Source organism: Salmo salar, chromosome 11 (assembly GCF_965601325.2).
Source record: "Salmo salar chromosome 11, fSalSal1, whole genome shotgun sequence".
In the NCBI taxonomy this organism is placed as follows: domain Eukaryota; kingdom Metazoa; phylum Chordata; class Actinopteri; order Salmoniformes; family Salmonidae; genus Salmo; species Salmo salar.
In genome coordinates this window covers 23,445,001-23,458,376 of record NC_138301.1, presented here as the reverse complement: position 1 = coordinate 23,458,376, position 13,376 = coordinate 23,445,001, and the positions used below count along the sequence as shown (strand labels likewise).

Below are 13,376 nucleotides of genomic sequence, written 5' to 3'. Positions count from 1 at the left end.
GTGAGCGGTCACAGTCACGTAGCTTTCTGTTACCCTGGAGGTCCACTCCTCTGTGGTGTAGTGAACAGTCACAGTCACGTAGCTTTCTGTTACCCTGGAGGTCCACTCCTCTGTGGTGTAGTGAGCAGTCACAGTCACGTAGCTTTCTGTTACCCTGGAGGTCCACTCCTCTGTGGTGTAGTGAGCGGTCACAGTCACGTAGCTTTCTGTTACCCAGGAGGTCCACTCCTCTGTGGTGTAGTGAACAGTCACGTAGCTTTCTGTTACCCTGGAGGTCCACTCCTCTGTGGTGTAGTGAACAGTCACAGTCACGTAGCTTTCTGTTACCCTGGAGGTCCACTCCTCTGTGGTGTAGTGGACAGTCACAGTCACATAGCTTTCTGTTACCCTGGAGGTCCACTCCTCTGTGGTGTAGTGAGCAGTTACAGTCACATAGCTTTCTGTTACCCTGGAGGTCCACTCCTCTGTGGTGTAGTGAGCAGTCACAGTCACATAGCTTTCTGTTACCCTGGAGGTCCACTCCTCTGTGGTGTAGTGAGCAGTTACAGTCACGTAGCTTTCTGTTACCCTGGAGGTCCACTCCTCTGTGGTGTAGTGAACAGTCACAGTCACATAGCTTTCTGTTACCCTGGAGGTCCACTCCTCTGTGGTGTAGTGAGCAGTCACAGTCACATAGCTTTCTGTTACCCTGGAGGTCCACTCCTCTGTGGTGTAGTGAGCAGTTACAGTCACGTAGCTTTCTGTTACTCTGGAGGTCCACTCCTCTGTGGTGTAGTGAACAGTCACAGTCACATAGCTTTCTGTTACCCTGGAGGTCCACTCCTCTATGGTGTAGTGAGCAGTCACAGTCACGTAGCTTTCTGTTACCCTGGAGGACCACCCGTCTGTGGTGTAGTGAACAGTCACAGTCACGTAGCTTTCCGTTACCCTGGAGGTCCACTCCTCTCTGGTGTAGTGAGCAGTCACGTAGCTTTCTGTTACCCTGGAGGACCACCCGTCTGTGGTGTAGTGAACAGTCACAGTCACGTAGCTTTCCGTTACCCTGGAGGACCACCCGTCTGTGGTGTAGTGAACAGTCACGTAGCTTTCTGTTACCCTGGAGGACCACCCGTCTGTGGTGTAGTGAACAGTCACGTAGCTTTCTGTTACCCTGGAGGACCACCCGTCTGTGGTGTAGTGAACAGTCACAGTCACATAGCTTTCTGTTACCCTGGAGGTCCACTCCTCTATGGTGTAGTGAGCAGTCACAGTCACGTAGCTTTCTGTTACCCTGGAGGACCACCCGTCTGTGGTGTAGTGAACAGTCACAGTCACGTAGCTTTCCGTTACCCTGGAGGTCCACTCCTCTCTGGTGTAGTGAGCAGTCACGTAGCTTTCTGTTACCCTGGAGGACCACCCGTCTGTGGTGTAGTGAACAGTCACAGTCACGTAGCTTTCTGTTACCCTGGAGGACCACCCGTCTGTGGTGTAGTGAACAGTCACGTAGCTTTCTGTTACCCTGGAGGACCACCCGTCTGTGGTGTAGTGAACAGTCACAGTCACGTAGCTTTCCGTTACCCTGGAGGACCACCCGTCTGTGGTGTAGTGAACAGTCACGTAGCTTTCTGTTAACCTGGAGGACCACCCGTCTGTGGTGTAGTGAACAGTCACGTAGCTTTCTGTTACCCTGGAGGACCACCCGTCTGTGGTGTAGTGAACAGTCACGTAGCTTTCCGTTACCCTGGAGGACCACCCGTCTGTGGTGAGGGCAAAAGAGGATGCAATTTTGATCTGTTCCTGTTCATAAAGATCTGTCACTGAGGTGGGGCGCGAGGGGATTTCATAGCGTGGCTCAAGCACTTTCACCATATTTTTAAACGCTTTGTTTTCCACAACAGAGTACAGCCTCATGTCTACAGCGATAAACGTCCCAATAGGTTTGGTGATGGCTTCAGCTCAGTCTGATTCTGCAGCAAAGGGCTGCTTAAATGTCATGGTGAGAACACGTGGTGAGAACCCTGACACACCAGGGTGATGACGCTTTATGTGTGGCCATGCTCCATGTATTTCCATGATCATATGGCTTTCTGTGGCACAATGCCTACTCACCGTAATGGTGTTGTCCACCACCCTTCTTCTGTCATCATATTTGACAGGGAAGCCAAAATGCTCCCATACATGAGACTTAAATGAAGCGGGAGACTTTTCCAGTTCTTCAGCTCCTCCGCCAGCCATGGCTGTCACTGCTCTTTTTTCTTCTTTGCTTTTTGCAACGCGAGTATCCAGGATTGATTCATTGGGATTCATACTTCCAAGATGGCGTAGCAGTGCAGATGTGTTTTGTTCGTCCTCTCGTGTACTTTTGTATTTTTCGCCCTTTTTTTGTATATATTTAGATTTTTATTTTCAATCTCTTTTCCATTTTAACTCAATTATACCTTCCGGTAACCTGCCTCACCCAATGTGATACAGAACCGCTATTATTTTTTATTTTTAGACCTTAGCAAGAGCCACCTAGCCATCAGAAGCTAACCAGCTAATTTAGCTACAAGCTATTTAGTCATTGTTAGCCACTGCTAGCGGCCTTTACCTTCTGCACAGATACCAGCCCTTTTTTTAGCTTGGATAATACTCGCCAGCCTACCAGTATCGGACTGTCTCTCCACTACAACGCTGGATTCCTGCCGTAATCCCTGGACCATTACTCCTGATCTTCACAGCTACCTAGCACCCACCGAGTTACCCAGTACCGAAGCTATCCCTGAGGCCCACCTCCCGGCCTACTCAGTTGTTCACCCCAACTCCACCCAAACACGGCTAGAACCCACTACTCCACCGGATCCTTGCCATAAGCTCTGGACCTTGGCACCGGATCACCGCTGCTACCGAGTGGCTATAGTGGCTAACGCCCCATGCCCTGAAGCTAGCACCAGTTAGCCATGAGCCAGGCGCATCCCCCTGGCTAGCAAACTAAATTACTACATCTACAATACCTCTTTCGCCATCTGGCTTGGATCCTTTGTCGACACGGCGCCCCGCCGCACCATCACGACTGGTCTGCCGACGAATACTCCATCCGCTGTGCCGCCAACCGGCCTCCGTCGGACGTCGGAGCAGACGCTTCTACTAGCCCCGGGCTACTAACTTTAAGCGCCGTGTCGCCCGCGTGCTAGCGTAGTAGCGACTACTCCGCGGCCTCCCTTTTCCATCTGTCGCTGCCCCCTGGACCCTATGATCACTTGGCTACATAGCTGATGCCTGCTGGACTGTCCATTAATCACGGTACTCCATTCTGTTTATTATTTGTTTATCTGTCGGCCCCAGCCGCGAACTCAGGCTGTGTGTGTAGTTAACTGACCCTCTCTGTCCAGTCATCGCCATTTTACCTGTTGTTGTTGTTTTAGCTGATCAGCTGTTGTCTTACCTTTGTTGTCTAGCTAGCTCTCCCAGTCAACACCTGTGATTACTTTATGCCTCGCTGTATGTCTCTCTCAAATGTCAATATGGCTTGTATACTATTGCTTAGGTTAGTTATTGTTTTAGTTTACAGTGGAGCCCCTAGTTCCACTCATCATACCTCTGTTACCTCCTTTGTCCCACCTCCCACCCATGCGATGACCTCACCCATTATAACCAGCATGTCCAGAGATACAACCTCTCTTATCATCACTCAGTGCCTGGGCTTACCTCCGCTGTACCCGCACCCCACCATACCCCTGTCTGCACATTATGCCCTGAATCTATTCTACCACGCCCAGAAATGCGCTCCTCTTATTCTCTGTCCCCAACGCTCTAGGCGACCAGTTTTGATAGCCTTTAGCTGTACCCTCATCCAACTCCTCCTCTGTTCCTCGGGTGATGTGGAGGTAAACCCAGGCCCTGCATGTCCCCAGGCACCCTCATTTGTTGACTTCTGTGATCGAAAAAGCCTTGGTTTCATGCATGTCAACATCAGAAGCCTCCTCCCTAAGTTCGTTTTACTCACTGCTTCAGCACACTCCGCCAACCCTGATGTCCTAGCCGTGTCTGAATCCTGGCTTAGGAAGGCCACCAAAAATTCTGAGATTTCCCTACCCAACTACAACATTTGTCGTCAAGATAGAACTGCCAAAGGGGGAGGAGTTGCAATCTACTGCAGAGATAGCCTGCAAAGTTCTGTCATGCTATCCAGGTCTATACCCAAACAGTTCGAACTTCTAATTTTAAGAATTCATCTCTCCAGAAATAAGTCTCTCACTGTTGCCGCCTGCTATCGACCCCCCTCAGCTCCCAGCTGTGCCCTGGACACCATTTGTGAATTGATCGCCCCCCATCTAGCCTCAGAGTTCGTTCTGTTAGGTGACCTAACTGGGATATGCTTAACACACCGGCAGTCCTACAATTTAAGCTTGATGCCCTCAATCTCATACAAATCATCAAGGAACCCACCAGGTACAACCTCAAATCTGTAAATATGGGCACCCTCATAGACGTTATCCTGACCAACTTGGCCTCCAAATACACCTCCGCTGTTTTCAATCAGGATCTCAGCGATCACTGCCTCATTGCCTGCATCCGCTATGGGTCCGCAGTCAAACGACCTCCACTCATCACTGTCAAACGCTCCCTAAAACACTTCTGCGAGCAGGCCTTTCTAATCGACCTGGCCCGGGTATCCTGGAAGGATATTGACCTCATCCCGTCAGTCGAGGATGCCTGGTCATTCTTTAAAAGTCATTTCCTCACCATCTTAGATAAGCATGCCCCGTTCAAAAAATGCAGAACTAAGTCCAGACCTGACTGCCCTTGACCAGCACAAAAACATCCTGTGGCGGACTGCAATAGCATCGAATAGTCCCCGTGATATGCAACTGTTCAGGGAAGTCAGGAATCAATACACACAGTCAGTCAGGAAAGCAAAGGCTAGCTTTTTCAAGCAGAAATTTGCATCCTGTAGCTCTAACTCCAAAAAGTTTTGGGACACTGTAAAGTCCATGGAGAACAAGAGCACCTCCTCCCAGCTGCCCACTGCACTGAGGCTAGGTAACACGTTCACCACTGATAAATCCATGATAATCGAACATTTCAATAAGCATTTCTCAACGGCTGGCCATGCTTTCCTCCTGGCTACTCCAACCCCGGCCAACAGCTCCGCTACTCGCCCAAGCCTCCCCAGCTTCTCCTTCATCCAAATCCAGATAGCAGATGTTCTGAAAGAGCTGCAAAACCTGGACCCGTACAAATCAGCTAGGTTAGACCATCTGGACCCTCTCTTTCTAAAACTATCCGCTGCCATTGTTGCAACCCCTATTACCAGTCTGTTCAACCTCTCTTTCATATCGTCCGAGATCCCTAAAGATTGGAAAGCTGCCGCGGTCATCCCCCTCTTCAAAGGGGGTGACACCCTAGACCCAAACTGTTACAGACCTATTTCCATCCTGCCCTGCCTATCCAAAGTCTTCGAAAGCCAAGTTAATAAACAGATCACTGATCATTTCGAATCCCACCGTACCTTCTCCGCTGTGCAATCCGGTTTTCGAGCCGGTCACGGGTGCACCTCAGCCACGCTCAAGGTACTAAATGATATCATAATCGATAAAAGACAGTACTGTGCAGCCGTCTTCATCGACCTGGCCAAGGCTTTCGACTCTGTCAATCACCGTATTCTTATCGGCAGACTCAATAGCCTTGGTTTTTCTAATGACTGCCTCGCCTGGTTCACCAACTACTTTGCAGACAGAGTTCAGTGTCACAAATCGGAGGGCCTGTTGTCCGGACCTCTGGCAGTCTCTATGGGGGTACCACAGTGTTCAATTCTCGGGCCGACTCTTTTCTCTGTATATATCAATGATGTCGCTCTTGCTGCGGGCGATTCCCTGATCCACCTCTACGCAGACGACACCATTCTGTATACTTCTGGCCCTTCTTTTGACACTGTGCTAACTAACCTCCAAACGAGCTTCAATGCCATACAACACTTCTTCCGTGGCCTCCAACTGCTCTTAAACACTAGTAAAACCAAATGCATGCTTTTCAACCGTTCGCTGCCCGCACCCGCCCGCCGACTAGCATCACCACCCTGGATGGTTCCGACCTAGAATATGTGGACCACTACAAATACCTAGGTGTCTGGCTAGACTGTAAACTCTCCTTCCAGACTCATATTAAACATCTCCAATCCAAAATCAAATCTAGAATCGGCTTTCTATTTCGCAACAAAGCCTCCTTCACTCACGCCGCCAAACTTACCCTCCTAAAACTGACTATCCTACCGATCCTCGACTTCGGCGATGTAATTTACAAAATAGCTTCCAATACTCTCCTCAGCAAACTGGATGCAGTCTATCACAGTACCAAATCACCTTATACCGCCCACCACTGCAACCTGTATGCTCTAGTCAGCTGGCCCTCGCTACATATTCGTCGCCAGACCCACTGGCTCCAGGTCATCTATAAGTCTATGCTTGATAAAGCTCCACCTTATCTTAGTTCACTGGTCACGATAACAACACTCACTCGTAGCACACGTTCCAGCAGGTATATCTCACTGATCATCCCCAAAGCCAACACCTCATTTGGCCGCCTTTCATACCAGTTCTCTGCTGCCAATGACTCGAAGGAATTGCAAAAATCGCTGAAGTTGGAGACTTTTATTTCCCTCACCAACTTTAAACATCAGCTATCTGAGCAGCTAACCGATCGCTGCAGCTGTACATAGTCCATCTATACATTGCCCACCCTATCTACCTACCTCATCCCCTTACTGTTTTTATTTTATTTACTTTTCTGCTCTTTTGCACACCAGTATTTCTACATGCACATCATCATATGCTCATTTATCACTCCAGTGTTAATCTGCTAAATTGTAATTATTTGCTGCTATGGCCTATTTATTGCCTACCTCCTCATGCCTTTTGCACACACTGTATATAGACTTTCTTTTTTCTACTGTGTCATTGACTTATTTATTGTGTTATTGGCTTGTTTGTTTACTCCATGTGTAACTCTGTGTTGTTGTCTGTGGCACACTGCTTTGCTTTATCTTGGCCAGGTCGCAGTTGTAAATGAGAACTTGTTCTCAATTTGCCTACCTGGTTAAATAAAGGTGAAATTAAAATAAAAAAGAAATAAAAAACCTTCCCCGTTCACGTGAACAGAACACACAACTGCTTTTTAAAAATAATCAAATTAACCTTCAGGCTTCAGAGTAAAACACAGCACGCATCTGTCTTGTCTTTATCTTTTCACTGCAACTCTGCATCAAGATTTAGGGAATTATTACTTTAAAAAGTAACAGCAGCAGTAAAACTGTATTTCACACAATGATGGTTAGACTTTGCAACTGATCTGCGGTTCACATGCATGCCGAACCGTGGGGGGTGGTCCATATGGATCATGGATCAACTACGGTCCGTTACACCACTAGTGAGAGGGGAGGCGAAGGGAGGGTGAGAGGGGTGGCGAAGGGAGGGTGAGAGGAGAGGCGAAGGGAGGGTGAGAGGAGAGGCGAAGGGAGGGTGAGAGGAGAGGCGACGAGAGGGTGAGAGGAGAGGCGAAGGGAGGGTGAGAGGGGAGGCGAAGGGAGGGTGAGAGGAGAGGCGAAGGGAGGGTGAGAGGGGAGGCGAAGGGAGGGTGAGAGGGGAGGCGAAGGGAGGGTGAGAGGGGAGGCGAAGGGAGGAGGGAGGGTGAGAGGGGAGGCAAAGGGAGGGTGAGAGGAGAGGCGAAGGGAGGGTGAGAGGGGAGGCGAAGGGAGGGTGAGAGGGGAGGCGAAGGGAGGGTGAGAGGGGAGGCGAAGGGAGGGTGAGAGGAGAGGCGACGAGAGGTTGAGGCGCGTTGGTATTTTGCTTCAATGACTGCAGGAGTCTGTTCCCGCTGCTGCCTGTAATTGCTTTTTAATTGGCAATTTAGATTCATGGCTCCATCAGAGAGGCGTAAATGAGCGCCCTCCCATACGCGGGGTCTCCCACCCCTCACCAGGGGGCCGCCAGGGCCCAGGCTTACACAGAGCCCAGGCTTACACGGAGGGGGCCGCCAGTGTGTGATACACTGTGTCTGTGTGGCTAAATCAAAGTATCCGTATCAGATTGTTTTTGTTGCACAGTGTGAGTCTAAGAAATAAGGGGCACATTTTTGGGGTGAAGCCTCCAGCAGGGCTAAAGGTCAGGGAAAGATGGTGTGTGTGGGGGGGGGGTCATCCTGCAGGGTCATCCTGTCAGCCCAGCACACAAGCAGCAAGAGCAGAGTCCTCCATCATCATTAGTAACACACACACACACACAGCCCAGTAGCAGCAGGCACCGTGCAGTGAGTCTTTTGTCTCTCAGCCTGTGTTTGTCAGACAGTAATCTCTATTCATCTCTGTTCTGCCTCCTGTCTGCCAGTAAAGTCATCCCAACAGCTCATCAGTCTGTGTGTTGTACTGGCTCATTGCTTCTGTTATAGTGTAGGATGGTTTAGCAGGCTCTGATAACTGGTGTTGTCTCTCATATAGAGAGTAGGAGAGAGAGAGTGAGAGAGAGAGGAGAGAAAGAGGAGAGTGGGGGCAGAGGTCGACAGAGAGAGAGGAGTAGAGAGAGGTCTGTGGCTCAGAGGGTGTCAGTGCTCTGTGTTCTAACCCTGCTCCTGTGGACTCCTGTGGACTCCTGTGGATTCTGCAGACCGGTTTTTGGGGAGGAGGGGGTGGGGTGGGGGGTGAGTGCTATCCTCCACTCAGACAAAAGACACAGGATGCACAGTCAACCATCCTCTCAACACACACACACACACACACACACACACACACACACACACACACACACACACACACACACACACACACACACACACACACACACACACACACACACACACACACACACACACACAAGAGGCATCTGCTAGCCTCTGAGACTCGACCAAGTCTGTGCGTGTGTGTGTGTGTGTGTGTGTGTGTGTGTGTGTGTGTGTGTGTGTGTGTGTGTGTGTGTGTGTGTGTGTGTGTGTGTGTGTGTGTGTGTGTGTGTGTGTGTGTGTGTGTGTAAACAACCTGAGGAAGAGAGAGCACCCAATCAATAGCAGTAGTGTAACTTGGCCACCAGAGGGCATGTTATATTCTATTTCATATATTGTTTCTTTCTTTGTTTTAGATACAGTATAACAGCTATTGTACTATAATATAGAGGAATCATTTAGACTCTTTAGACTCTTTTGACTCATCACATACTCTGCTGCTACTGCTGTTACCTGTTACCTAGTCACTTTACCCCTACCTATATGTACAGTTGAAGTCAGAAGTTTTCATACACTCCAACAATGGTTTACAGACAGATTACTTCACTTATAATTCACTGTATCACAATTCCAGTGGATCAGAAGTTTACATACACTAAGTTGACTGTGCCTTTAAACAGCTTGGAAAATTCCATAAAATGATGTCATGGCTTTAGAAGCTTCTGTTAGGCTAAGTGACATCATTTGAGTCATTTGGAGGTGTACCTGTGGATGTATTTCAAGGCCTACCTTCAAACTCACTGCCTCTTTCCTTGACATCATGGGAAAATCAGAAGAAATCAGCAAAGACCTCAGAAAAAAATTATAGACCTCCAAAAGTCTGGATCATCCTTGGGAGCAATTTCCAAACACCTGAAGGTACCACATTCATCTGTACAAACAATAGTACGCAAGTATAAACACCATGGGACCACGCAGCCGTCATACCGCTCAGGAAGGAGACGCATTCTGTCTCCTAGAAAGGAAACAGGTACAAAAGTATCTATATCCACAATAAAACAAGTCCTATATTGACATAACCTGAAAGGGCGCTCAGCAAGGAAGAAGCCACTGCTCCAAAACCACCATAAAAAGCCAGACTATGGTTTGCAACTGCACATGGGGACAAAGATCGTACTTTTTGGAGAAATGTCCTCTGGTCTGATGAAACAAAAATAGAACAGTTTTGCCATAATGACCATCGTTATGTTTGGAGGAAAAAGGGGGAGGCTTGCAAGCCGAAGAATACCATCCCAACCGTGAAGCAAGAGGGTGGTAGCATCATGTTGTGGGGGTGCTTTGCTGCAGGAGGGACTGGTGCACTTCACAAAATAGATGGCATCATGAGGCAGGTAAATTATGTGGATATATTGTATGTAAACTTCTGACCCACTGGAATTGTGATACAGTGAATTATAATCTGTCTGTAAACAATTGTTGGAAAAATGTCTTGTGTCATGCACAAAGTAGATGTCCTAACAGACTTGCTAAAAATGATAGTTTTGAGCAAGGCTGCCTGTTATCAACACTAGTCAGGCTCATATTAAAACAATGAAAAGACATTCTTCCCAACACTGTGGGTTCATGATTGAATCAAGATGCATCAGAACAGCCGGATGAGAGGCAGAGAAAACACACAAATCCTCTTTTCCTGGTGGCTCTCTAACAGATGTTGTTTAAAAATAAACGCTGCCATTTCACGGTGGTGACTAGCGAGGAGACAGACAGACAGGCAGGCACTGCCACACCAACGTGCCACACCAACGCCTCTCTCCTTGATTTACAGGGATATTAGGGGCTAGGTGTGGCTAGCTCTGTTCATTCTGTGCTAATACGTAATATGGCGCTCAGTGGGAGAGGGGGAGAGATGGGCTCTGTGTGTGTGTGTGTGTGTGTGTGTGTGTGTGTGTGTGTGTGTGTGTGTGTGTGTGTGTGTGTGTGTGTGTGTGTGTGTGTGTGTGTGTGTGTGTGTGTGTGTGTGTGTGTGTGTCAGCAAGCGAGGGCGAGATAGGCTAGATGTCAGCAGCCCTTCCACAAATAACAGCAGAGTGCCTGCTAATAGGCAGGTCTGTACTGTCTCCAGACAGCCACCGTTTACCCTCCATGGATAGAGATGAAGGAAGAGAGGGAGGGAGGAGGAGGCAGAGAGAGGGTGGAGGAGGGTGGAGGAGGATGGAGGGGGAGCGGGATGGAAGCGTCTTGCGTTTTCCTGGCCTCTCTGATTTTGAGTTCTTTTGACATATCTGAAGCACTTTTCCAGTTGGCTGCTCATCGGGGAGGGAGAGCCCACCTCCCTGACGCTAACACAGCCATTAGGGCAGGAGGGGGGACTGGGGAAACGGGGCTTGGTGTGGGGGTTTGGGGCGAGGGACAGGGGCCACTGTGCCTGGCTGCTCAGTGAAGCATGTTTAACAACGAGGGGCGAACATTAGAGGCATTTAATATGAACTGTTAGTGTGTCAGTGTCACCCCAGGTCATTGGCTGGGAGAGGGGGTGGGGGTAATGGGACAGGGCGTTGGGGTAAATGGGACTAAATCGGTTGTGTTTTCTCAGTGACAGTGGAAAGAGACACACACACACACACACACACACACACACACACACACACACACATACTGTACACACACTCAAACATACTATACACACACACACAGTGATGTAGAAAAGCCCACCTCTATTCCCAGGGATCCTTGGGGTTAATTTAGCAGGACAGCTTCCTCCCTCCTTCCCCTGCCTTTGTAAGTGTTTTAATGGCAACAGTACCTAGCTCTTACCTCTCCTATTATCTGGTGTGTGGGGAGAGGAGGGTGTAGAAGAGAGGGAATAACCACTCTCTCATCCCTGGACATTCTCTACCATCATCCTCTCCCTACCTCTTTCTACCCCCTTCCTTCTCCCTCTTCTGTTTCTCTCCAAGAGCCCTTGAACCCAGCCACTCACATGGTGCTTTTCTCCCTCTCCCTCTCTCCATACCCTGGACTAAATACTGTTCTTCTCCCTCTCTCCATACCCTGGACTAAATACTGTTCTTCTCCCTCTCTCCATACCCTGGACTAAATACTGTTCTTCTCCCTCTCTCCATACCCTGGACTAAATACAGTTCTTCTCCCTCTCTCCATACCCTGGACTAAATACTGTTCTTCTCCCTCTCTCCATACCCTGGACTAAATACTGTTCTTCTCCCTCTCTCCATACCCTGGACTAAATACTGTTCTTCTCCCTCTCTCCATACCCTGGACTAAATGCTGTTCTTCTCCCTCTCTCCATACCCTGGACTAAATACTGTTCTTCTCCCTGTCTCCATACCCTGGACTAAATACTGTTCTTCTCCCTCTCTATATACCCTGGACTAAATACTGTTCTTCTCCCTGTCTCCATACCCTGGACTAAATACTGTTCTTCTCCCTCTCTCCATACCCTGGACTAAATACTGTTCTTCTCCCTGTCTCCATACCCTGGACTAAATACTGTTCTTCTCCCTCTCTATATACCCTGGACTAAATGCTGCTTTTCTCCCTCTCTCCATACCCTGGACTAAATACTGTTCTTCTCCCTGTCTCCATACCCTGGACTAAATACTGTTCTTCTCCCTCTCTATATACCCTGGACTAAATGCTGCTTTTCTCCCTCTTTCCATACCCTGGACTAAATACTGTTCTTCTCCCTGTCTCCATACCCTGGACTAAATACTGTTCTTCTCCCTCTCTCCATACCAAGGACTAAATGCTGCTTTTCTCCCTCTCTCCATACCCTGGACTAAATACTGTTCTTCTCCCTGTCTCCATACCCTGGACTAAATACTGTTCTTCTCCCTCTCTATATACCCTGGACTAAATGCTGCTTTTCTCCCTCTCTCCATACCCTGGACTAAATGCTGCTTTTCTCCCTCTCTCCATACCCTGGACTAAGTACTGTTCTTCTCCCTGTCTCCATACCCTGGACTAAGTACTGTTCTTCTCCCTGTCTCCATACCCTGGACTAAATACTGTTCTTCTCCCTGTATCCATACCCTGGACTAAATACTGTTCTTCTCCCTGTCTCCATACCCTGGACTAAATACTGTTCTTCTCCCTGTCTCCATACCCTGGAGTAAATACTGTTCTTCTCCCTGTCTCCATACCCTGGACTAAATACTGTTCTTCTCCCTCTCTCCATACCCTGGACTAAATACTGTTATTCTCCCTGTCTCCATACCCTGGAGTAAATACTGTTCTTCTCCCTGTCTCCATACCCTGGACTAAATACTGTTCTTCTCCCTGTCTCCATACCCTGGACTAAATACTGTTCTTCTCCCTGTCTCCATACCCTGGACTAAATATTGTTCTTCTCCCTGTCACCATACCCTGGACTAAATACTGTTCTTATCCCTGTCTCCATACCCTGGACTAAATACTGTTCTTCTCCCTCTCTATACCCTGGACTAAATACTGTTCTTCTCCCTCTCTATATACCCTGGACTGAATGCTGCTTTTCTCCCTCTCTATACCCTGGACTAAATACTGTTCTTCTCCCTCTCTATACCCTGGACTAAATGCTGCTTTTCTCCCTCTCTTCATACCCTGGACTAAATGCTGCTTTTCTCCCTCCCCCTCTCTCCATACCCTGGACTAAATGCTGCTCTTCTCCCTCTCCATACCCTGGACTAAATGCTACTCTTCTCCCTCCCCCT

The 13,376-nt window shown here is 48.6% G+C and overlaps 1 protein-coding gene across 1 annotated transcript in view; it reads left to right on the top strand.

The window, feature by feature from the left end:
• LOC106562196 (genetic suppressor element 1) overlaps nucleotides 1–13,376 on the top strand; it is a 486,315-nt gene that overhangs the window by 371,711 nt on the left and 101,228 nt on the right. The window lies entirely within an intron of this gene.